The following is a 10,078-nucleotide window of genomic DNA, read 5'->3' on the forward strand; positions in this document are numbered from 1 at the left end:
TTTATTGTATTTATGTTTAGACTATTTAGAACTCCACAGGGCCAATGTCACAGGTGATCAAATACTAGCCCTTTTTTCTTCTCATTACATGTCTCTTTTTCCCAAGCTCCATATTGTGCTTTAATATTTCCATATGTAAGTACGTATCTAAAAGTTAGTTGTACAATTTAAAAGTTTCATGTGAGCATGGTAAGTTCTTAAGAGGAGAGGTGTTATATCAATTCAATAATGAGTAAATATTTGATGAGCCACATGTAGTTTGTCAACAGTGCTGCTGTCAGCATGAATAAAATAAAAAGGCTCAGAAAACGAGTGGCCCAAAGGGAGTCACTACCAATCATGTTATAAATATGTAGGACTCAAGTCAGCAATAATTACATCATCCTCTCTGATATCCTTAGCAACTTGCCTCCTCCATTTCTTTTTATTAAAACAGTTTCTTTGCGCAAGAGGCATATACACTTTGATTATCAGTGTGTGTGCACTAAATTCTGTTTCTACTGCCATCACTGTATAGCAATTTACACAAGGGTGAAGAACATCCATCTTCTCTTCTTTCTGATGGAAGAAGAATTTTATTATACTCCATGTTTCCATTGAAAGTCAAGACTACAATTTATATGCTTTGTGCCTCCAAATCTTGTGCTCTTCTTTCTCCCTGTTGGCACATTAAATTCGTCAAGATAGAAAAAAAAAAAAAAACTGTAGGGTATAGCTGAATTTCTAATAACACAAGAAATTTCCAGGTTTGGGGGTTATAGGTATGGAAAGATAAGCATAGCCACAGTGTAGAATGATATAGATGTTCACATACAAAGTATACAGGTGTATTTTTATATTCACCTTGTCAGAATTGGGTTACTATAACAAGAGTCTCAAAAGATCATTTTATTAAACAACCAAAATTTCACACTGCTATAGGGTTAAAGTGATTACTGAGAATGGCTATAGCCACAGCTACAACACAGTGCATGAACATAAGGAGGCTGCATCACAGTTTTATCTAGAGTCCAACACATGCAGGAATTGATGAAAGATGAGAATAAAGCTGTCAAAAATCCAGAAATACACCAATACGGAGTCAACTGTGCATCAGAAAGTGGTGATATAGACACCACCATACTATAAAAGATTAAAGCAAAGTGGTGTTTCAAAATGTCAGATAATCAACGGACAAAGAAGGCAGGGAACACCAAAAATGAAGACCTTTAAAATGGGGATCGCACTTGAAATTGTCAAGGAGTTTTTATGCCCTGCATGTAAAAATTGAAACAAATGCCCAAGCATGGTTAACCTAACAGATTCAGGTCCAAGTTTGTAAGTGGAATCATTAAACTAAAACAAAACAGAATAAAACAACTAAGAGAAGTCTCATGTTCGTTCAGTGCTTCTTATGTGCCAGTCACAGCTCTAACTGCTTTACATTTGCATTGTGTCTATTGAACAGGATTGACTCGAGGGATATAATCAGAATGTAACTTTATTTTTTATTTCTTTTCCCCATGAGAAGTATACATTTGGGGAATTTCTTCCTCCCCTCTTGGGAAAAAAAAAACACACATATAAAAGCAAAACTGTAGGCCTGTAAGTTTTCCATCAGTGAAAATATAAAAAGTCTTGTCATCTCTTTAGCATTATAAGGACATTCTCAGTTTAGTAAATAAAAATCTCCCCCATCCAAGTAAAAAATCAATTTTGTGAACTTGATAGGTAGGCACATAAAGGCAAAAAGAGCAAGCAAGTCCTTACAGGAACAGAAGTCTCATAAAATAATGTCCTGCCATCCATGCCTACCAGGGTGCCACCTGACCTCAGTCATAGGCTACCAGCAGTTACTCCTTCAAAGTGCCCTGGTCTCCAGAAAAATGAACTCTCTAAGATCACTTCCTCTCTCTTTAGTGTCTAGAAATCCTGTGGTCCATATTCAGCTTCTCCCTTCTTGAGGCCTGATGGAAATTCAAGCCACTCACCTGGGTATGTCACTCACAACACATGTAGACCACATCTGGTCCACAAGGAACATTCTTGCATTTACTTCTAGAACAAGCATCAGGTATGCAGGAAAAAACCAAAGAGTTCAATTTGACTTTATTCTGCCACCCAAGTTGACCAGATTTCAAGTGTAGGAAGAAGGTGCCAGTCAGTTATATTCCCCAAGTCAGACAACGCATTTTAGGTTCTCACAATGTTATGAAAAGGCTCTCTCCCCAAACTGGGACAAGCGTGGATGCATTCAGGCAGTCACCCCTGGGCAAGATGATGAAGGTAGATAAAGGGCAGTCGCTTTTCTTTAGAAGGAAATTCTGCTCACAACTATCCTTGGCCCCAATAATATGACTCATTTTTGCCTTTTTATATATTCTCATCTAGCCTATTTTGAAATTCCTACTGAATGCTCTAGAAAATCACTTTAGCATCTCTTTTCTCCCTCAGTGCTTCAGCTGATATTCCCAATGTGCTATTGACAACACAGTTATTACTTCATTTAGTCTTCACACAGACCCAGACCTATGGGCACTTTTATCTCCCTTTTGAGAGATCAAGAATCTGAGGTTAAGTAACTTGTTTAGGTCATGAAGTTAGTAGGAAAAAGGGCTAAAATTTACACCCGACCATTTATCTATCTCCAAAGCCTGTGCTTTGATACAGGCTTTGGATACAGCATATTATTTTGTCTCTCAAATATCTGACTGATGATAAAACTGGGAAGTGACAGTATCAGAGTCTTCCCTGATATCATTTTTGAAAAAGAAAGCTGCACTACATCACTCTTAGCACTGGCCGGAGAAGGGATTGAGTGAAGTGAAGTCCAGAGGGCAGGCCCATGCCTCGTCTGTCAGCTAGTAGATGACAAAAGTGAATTCTGTCCTTAGGCTTCATTACAGCACTAGTGCTACTTACCCCATAGCCTTGTCTTAATTTTTCTTCTATAACTGTTGATTTATTCTTTCTTGTTGCTCTCAACGTTATTAAGTAAAATCTTTTAGCTGGCTTTTGATCATAGCATTTCTCTGCTTGGATTTCTCCTGGTTAAAGCTATATTAATAGGCAACAAATAATCTAATACCAGCTCTTTAAAAACTTACATAGTATCATAAGCTTATGTTTGCCAGCCACAGAAAATAAAGGGAATTTACAACTACCTCGGTCAAGGTGATTATGAATTGTTACATCTTCTGGTCAGTCAAAGTTAGAAGTAATTCTGAAATAGAAAGGTCATGTTCTTTCAGAAAGGTATACCTAGTTTTGAATGACAAGACAAACATTAAAATGAATGAGTCAGTACATGAGAGTATATGATGGCTATCTTGGAACATACTTTATTGAACTATTGCTTTGACACTAAATCTTACTTGGAATCTCAATCACATTTTTTTTAAGAAAGTTTTTTTTTAAGATTTATTTATTTATACAAGAACCGGGGTACAGGCCAGATATGCAGGAGGTTGAGAGAATTCACCAGAGCCAGAGCAGGGAACAGAACAGGCAGACTGATGAAATACAGTGCTGAGGGGAGCAGCAGGCGAGACAGGAGGGGTCTGCTGCACCATGTGGGATTCTTGCTGGCTGGCAGGGATCGAACCCGCGCTGCAGAGGCTGCGGACAGATTCACAGTGCGGTGCTTAACCACCTGTGCCATCAGGGAGCGCCTCAATCACATTTTTAAAAAGATTTATTTATTATTTATGCATGCAAGAACTGGGGTACAGGCCAAAGGTGCAGGGGGTGAGAGGATTCACCAGAGACAGAGTGGGGAGCAGAACAGGCAGATCCACTGAAATCCACTGTTGAGGGGAGCAGCAGGCAAGACAGGAGAGGTCTGCTGCACCAGGTGGGGAGCTCCCTGGCAGGCCAGGGATCGAACTGGTTCTACAGAGGCTGTGGATAGCTTCACAGTTCTGTGCTTAACCCCTTTGTGCCACCAGGGAGGGCCTCAATCACATTTTTATACTTAGAAATATTTTAACCTTTTATATTAACACTAACAAAGAGAACGTCAAATATTACGTAACATTTAGGAAGAGACTTGTTACCACAGCATTATCTTTCACAAATTATGTTACCAAAATAAATGAATTACTTTGTATATCTATTCTAAACCACTGATATCATAAAATAAAGAAACTTAGTTTAGGCATTTAAATATTATGCAGAGCCTCTCTGCTCCTCCCATTTCAATAGCCACCTCTTCATGTGCAGTGCCAGCTGCATCTCTGAGACACTAGGATTGATCCTGAAGAAGAGATAATCAGGATTGACTTGTGAAAGCTGAAGTGATTGGACTTGGCTAGATCTGGCACAGGGCCATACGGGCTGCTTTTAACTCTGGCAAAGTAATATTGTTGCCATTAATGACTCCTTCATTGACTTCAACTACAGAGTCTACATGTTCCAGTATCACTCTACATGTGGTAAGTTCAATGGCACAATCAGGGCTGAGAACAGAAAGCTTATCATGTATAGAAAACCCATCTCCATCTTCCAGAAGCAAGGTCCTGCCAACATCAGATGGAATGATACTGATGCATATGTTGTGGTAAATATGTTGTGGAGTCCACTGGTGTCTTCACTACTTTGGAGAAGACAGAGGTTTACTCTAAGAGTGGCACCAAAAGGGTCATGATCTCTATCTTTTCTGCTGAGGCCCCAACTTTATAATGGGCACAACCATGGGAAGTATGACAACTCCCTCAAGATTGTCAGTAATGCCTCCAGTACCATCAACCACTTGACTCCTTTGGGTCATCCATGCCCAATCTGTGACCATGATCTATGACATCACTGTTCAGACTATCTTGGGCAGCCCCTCTAGGAAGCTAGAGGACCAAGGGCCTGTTCAGAACATCATCCATGCATCTACTAGCACTGCCAATGCTGAGGGTCATCAAGTCATCCCCGAGCTGAAAGGGAAGCTCACTGGCAATCTATGTCCCTACCCCCAATATGTCTGTTGTAATCTGACCTGTCCCCTAGAAAAAGTTGCCAAATACAATGGCATCAAGAAGATGGTAAGTCAGGTGTCACAGAGCCCCCTCAAGGTCATCTTGGGCTACATTGAGGACCAAGTTATTTCCTGCAATTTTAACAGATATCCACTCCTCCATCTTCAGTGATGGGACTAGCATCCAACTCAACAACGAATTTTTCAAGCTCATTTCATGGTATGACAATGAATTTAGCTATCAAACAAGGTGCTGTGAATTATGGCCCAGAAGACCTTCAACAAGTAACAGCCCCTGGACCACTAGCCCCAGAGAGAACGCAAAAGGAAGAAAAGCTATCAGCCAGCTGCTGGGGAGTCCTTCCTTCCAACATATTAAGAACCTTCTGAGACCTTTTCACTTGTCTACCTCCCTGGAAAAGCAGATGAGTGTAGGGAACTCTACCTTGTCATATACCATCAATAAGGTACACTGTACCAGACAAATAAATAAATTATATGCAAGTTAGCAATTTTAACTTTATCTTACAAAACATTTCAAATAGGGCCTCCCTGGTGGTGCAAGGGATTAAGTCTCAGATATCAGCAGCCACTGCAGCACGAGTTTGATCCCCAGCTGGCCAGAGAGCTAACCCACATGGCGCAGCAGATCTCTCCTGTCTTGCCTACTGCTCCCCTCAGCAGTGTATTTTTAGTCAGTCTGCCTGTTCTGCTCCCCACTCTGTCTCTGGTGAATCCCCTCACCCCCTGCACCTCTGTCCTACACCCCAGCTCTTGTATGCATAAATAAATAAATCTTTAAAAAAAAGATTTCAAATATCTCACAAGTTCAACCATTTGTTATGGTTGCAATATATTTATCATCCTTGAATTGAGTATTGCTATATTTCATCACACTCTAATGAACTGTTGTTAAATTGATCCAAATGTCCATTTTCACATCATTCAGGTTTAAAAAAAAGTTAATGTACTAATGAAGTAGTTATCCTAAGATTTGGCAGAGGGAGAGCAGCATGGGGAGATAGTCAAAAAAGAAAGGAAGGTTAAAAAAAATCTCAACCATATTTCCTAATTACCTTTGTGGCCAGGACAGACTTAACATTACCTTCAGTTTGACTAAACTTTAGATAGCCTTCTTGCCAACTCTTAGTCCACTACCACCCTTTTCTTAGATTATTTACTTTAGAAAACTTGCAACTATTTTTTTAAAGATTTATTTATTTATTTATACAAGAGCCAGGGTACAGTCCAGATGCGTAGGAGGGTGAGAGGATTCACCAGAGCCAGAGCGGGAAACAGAACAGGCAGACTGACGAAGTACACTGTTGAGGGGAGCAGCGGGTGGCAGGAGAGGTCTGCTGTGCCATACGGTACCCTCACCTGGCCAGCCGGGAATGAACTGGCGCTGCAGAGCCTGCGGACAGCTTCACAGTGCTGTGCTCAACCGCCTGCACCACCTGGGGAGCCCCCCCCCCAACTAATTTTTTTTTTCTCCACTCCTTTGATAGTTAAATCTTCTAATCTTCTACAACTGAGAAATGTCTTTCTTCAGAACCTGGGTCCCTTTGAAATGTAATCATGGAAAAAGACAGGGGTCCTCTGTGGGAGGGCAGAAGTATAACAATTAGTAAACACAAACTGCATAATCACACTAACAATCTCTCCCTAAACCCCAACATCCTCGAGTATTTTTCCCATAGCTCATTCTTGCCAAGGATATGGCCACTCATCTTGGTCAAGAAGAAGAGTTCAATCTCTCTCTTCTATTACAATACTACTTTTTAATTGCTTTATTTTTTTTTTTACCCAGTAACATTGATTTACAACACTCTATATGATTTAGAGGTACATGTTCACACATCTTTAAATGTATGTTGATGAATCAGGCCTTGAGGGTCTTAGAACCCCCAGGGGCTGCTCTCTTAGTTCCTGTCTTCATAGAGGAAAGATTTCAACATGGAGACCAAAGTTACAGAAAAGCAAGATTTTCTGATATATAAGAGGAAGGACAGGAAAACTCTCTCGGCAGAGAGGGCTTTCGAGTGGGTAGCTGCTGAAGGACGAAAAGCAGGAGTCTATACAGATAGGTATATTGGGAAAGGAGTAGGGGAGTTCAGCTGTTGGGTGACTCCTTGTTGTGTCTCTCACAGGTTAGGGACCATGGGGTCGCCTAGGTAACTGAGAACTACTGAGTTTCTGCTTTACCCGGCCTGCTGTAGGGTAAAGGATTGTCAGCCTTTTCTGCCCTCCTGCCATTAGGATGGATGATGGATCCCTGCGGTCCCGAATGCATGCCTGATGGCGGCACCCGGAGTAGGGTGTGGGCATACATAGGTGGGCTTCACCTGGGCTGAGACAGGGCTTATAAGGGCGGCAAACAGGCAGAGAAGTGGAGGCACATGAGAACACTGGAGAGCCCAGAAAGAGAGAAGATACGCTGGGGGCTAGGAGGCCTACCAGCCTCCTGGGGCCCTGGCACCCTATCTGCCCTGTACCTGGTAAAACTCAATAAAACCCTGAAAAAACCACAGAGAGCTCCAGGACTCCCGTAGGGTAAGGTAAAAGCATCAGGCTTTTCTGCCCTCCCACCATAAGGATTGATGAGGGAACCCTGTGGTCCTGGATGCATGCCTGATGGCGGCACCTGGAGTGGGGACACCTGGGCTGAGAGACTGAGTTTATAAGGGCGGCATCGTGGGGACGCCAGCAGAAGCCAAGAACGAATGGAAGCCAAGAGAAGAGAAGCAGAGAGAACACCAGAGAGAGCCCAGAGAGAGCCCAGAGAGAGTGAGGATTTGCTGGGGGCTGGGAGGACTGCCAGTCTTCCGGCTCGCCAGCACCCCTGCCTGCCATATGCCTGGTAAATCTAAATAAAAGACCTGCAAAAGCCACTGAGGACTGATTCCTCCTTTACCCGGTCTGCTGGACCAGAAAACCTGTTCAGTGCCCCTTCCTGCCCCAACACTCCTCTTTTACCCCATCTGCTTGGGTCACTGCAGAGTAAGGAAAAATGTTAGGCTTTTCTGCCCTCCTGCCATCAGGACAGATGACTGAATCCTGTGGTCCTGAATGCGTGCCTGATGGCGGGCACCTGGAGTAGGGTGTGGGCATAAGTAGATGGGATTCACCTGGGCTAAGACTGGGCTTTTAAGGCGGCATCACAGGGACGCCAGGAGAAGCCAAGAACGAATGGAAGCCAAAAGAAGAAAAGCAGAGAGAACGCCAGAGAGCCCAGATAGAATGAAGATTTGCTGGGGGCTGGGAGGCTGGCAGTCCTGCCTGCCACGTACCCGCTAAATCCCAATAAAAGAGCTGCAAAAAACCACTGAGGACTCTGACTCCTCCTTTACCCGGTCTGCTGGATCATAGAAAACCTGCACTGTGTCATTCTTGACCTTACAGTTACAGAGATCCTGCTCTGTGCCATCCTTCCCCTACACCTGCCTTCCTGAAACTAGCTTTGGTTGTTGCTTTAGCATTGTGTTATTGTGTTGGTGTTCTGAATATTCCATTTTTAATTGGGCTGGGGGACACCCTGACTCCCTTCAATTATTCCTCATTTAGTTTGAGAAATGGGTTTCAGACACCTGGGCTTGGGGGATGCCCTCCTGGCTCCACTGATTGTTCCTTATTCCGATTGATAAACAGGGTTGGGGGCGTGGGGTATCTTATTCCTGACTGCCTGTATCCACTTCCTAACTTCCTCATTCATTACCACACCCTGCCCAACACCAAAGCACCCATAATCCTCCACCATAGTCCACTGGGATCCTACCTCTCTCTTCCCTGTCTCCCATATTCCCTTTTTGGTAGCTTCAATTCTACAGTCAGATTTCTAGCGTATGTTTTGGTTTAGTTTTGTTTCACATTTAAGTAAAATCATCTGGTATTTGGCTTTCTCCTTCTGACTTATTCACTTAGCATAACAATAGACTTGAGTAAAATCTTCCCTGCCTTTTTAACTAATCTGGTGCAATTTTTCTTTTTCATTTGCCATCACTGACTTTGCTTAGCATGTCTTTAATGAAGACTCTAACAAGTGAATGTCAGGACCCATTTATTCCTCCCACAGCTGTAGCACCTCAGGTCTCTGAATAATTTACTGAAGCAGTAGTTCTATTGGGCTGAGGAATCAGGACTTTTTTTAACCATATGTGATCTATCAGAGACAAGACTGAAGTAGAGAGGGAAAATGTCACGACCAATTGAGAGGCCCCCATTCAATGTTAAAACATTTTATACAATAGCCTACTAAATTTACTAGGCTAATCCCCATTTCCTTTAAGAAACAGAACAAAAGAGATAGGAATTGATATTTCTTTCTTCTGTTTTGAATGTTTCTTCTTTCAGGTATCCCAGGATCATGCTGTTCTCAAGTTACCTGAATCAACTTCAGCTTTATGCTTTCAAAGATACTAAATCACCTACATTTTTCATAAAAGGAGTTATTCTCATCGTAGTCGATAAGACATGCTATATATAGATAAGCAATTACATGGGACAACAGAAGAAATAAAAGGAAAACCATTATATAATTATAAACTGTTTAAAACTAGTTCCACCTAAACAAGATAATATAAACCACTACTTTGTACTTCAAGAATAGTTATAGAATTATTTCTGGACTTTCGCTCTGTTCATTCCAATCCTGTTTAACTACTGTTCTCTTTTAAGGAGAGGGAACTATAGCTTCTACTTCCTTTAAGGTTTTCAGAGCACATGGTAAAGGCATGCAGTCAATACTTACTAAACTGCAGGCTGACCTAGAAATAATCACGCTGTGATAAAATCAAGAGAGGGATATTTTAGACTAGGAATCATGATTCAGATCCACAAAAAAAAGGAGTTCTAATGTGTGACTATACTGTCAGGGCAGACAGAAACTTTAAATAATCGAACAGGGGAGTGACCTAAGTTTTAGATCATTTGTTTCGACTTTCTGATTGGGAGAGGAATCTTCAGACAAAAAGCTGCAATGTGGGGGTCTCTCATAACAAACAGCAAATGGCCTTTCTCAGAGAATGGGCTGCTATGATTCTTTCACAGTCAAACTATAAGGAGAAAACAGTGAGTTGTTCATAGTTGCTGATACAGAGTTTTGAGCCAGGCTGCTGAGTCCAGTTAAGTCAGTTGTAT

The 10,078-nt window shown here is 41.9% G+C and overlaps 1 pseudogene across 1 annotated transcript; it reads left to right on the top strand.

The window, feature by feature from the left end:
- The first annotated feature begins 2,256 nt into the window (after nucleotides 1-2,256).
- Nucleotides 2,257-9,361, top strand: LOC311187416 (glyceraldehyde-3-phosphate dehydrogenase-like; annotated as a pseudogene). The gene is made up of 3 exons: nucleotides 2,257-2,265; nucleotides 4,293-5,409; nucleotides 9,293-9,361. The product of its transcript is annotated as a glyceraldehyde-3-phosphate dehydrogenase-like (transcript).
- The last annotated feature ends 717 nt before the right edge of the window (nucleotides 9,362-10,078 follow it).

Source organism: Talpa europaea (assembly GCF_964194135.1).
Source record: "Talpa europaea genome assembly, chromosome: 2".
In the NCBI taxonomy this organism is placed as follows: domain Eukaryota; kingdom Metazoa; phylum Chordata; class Mammalia; order Eulipotyphla; family Talpidae; genus Talpa; species Talpa europaea.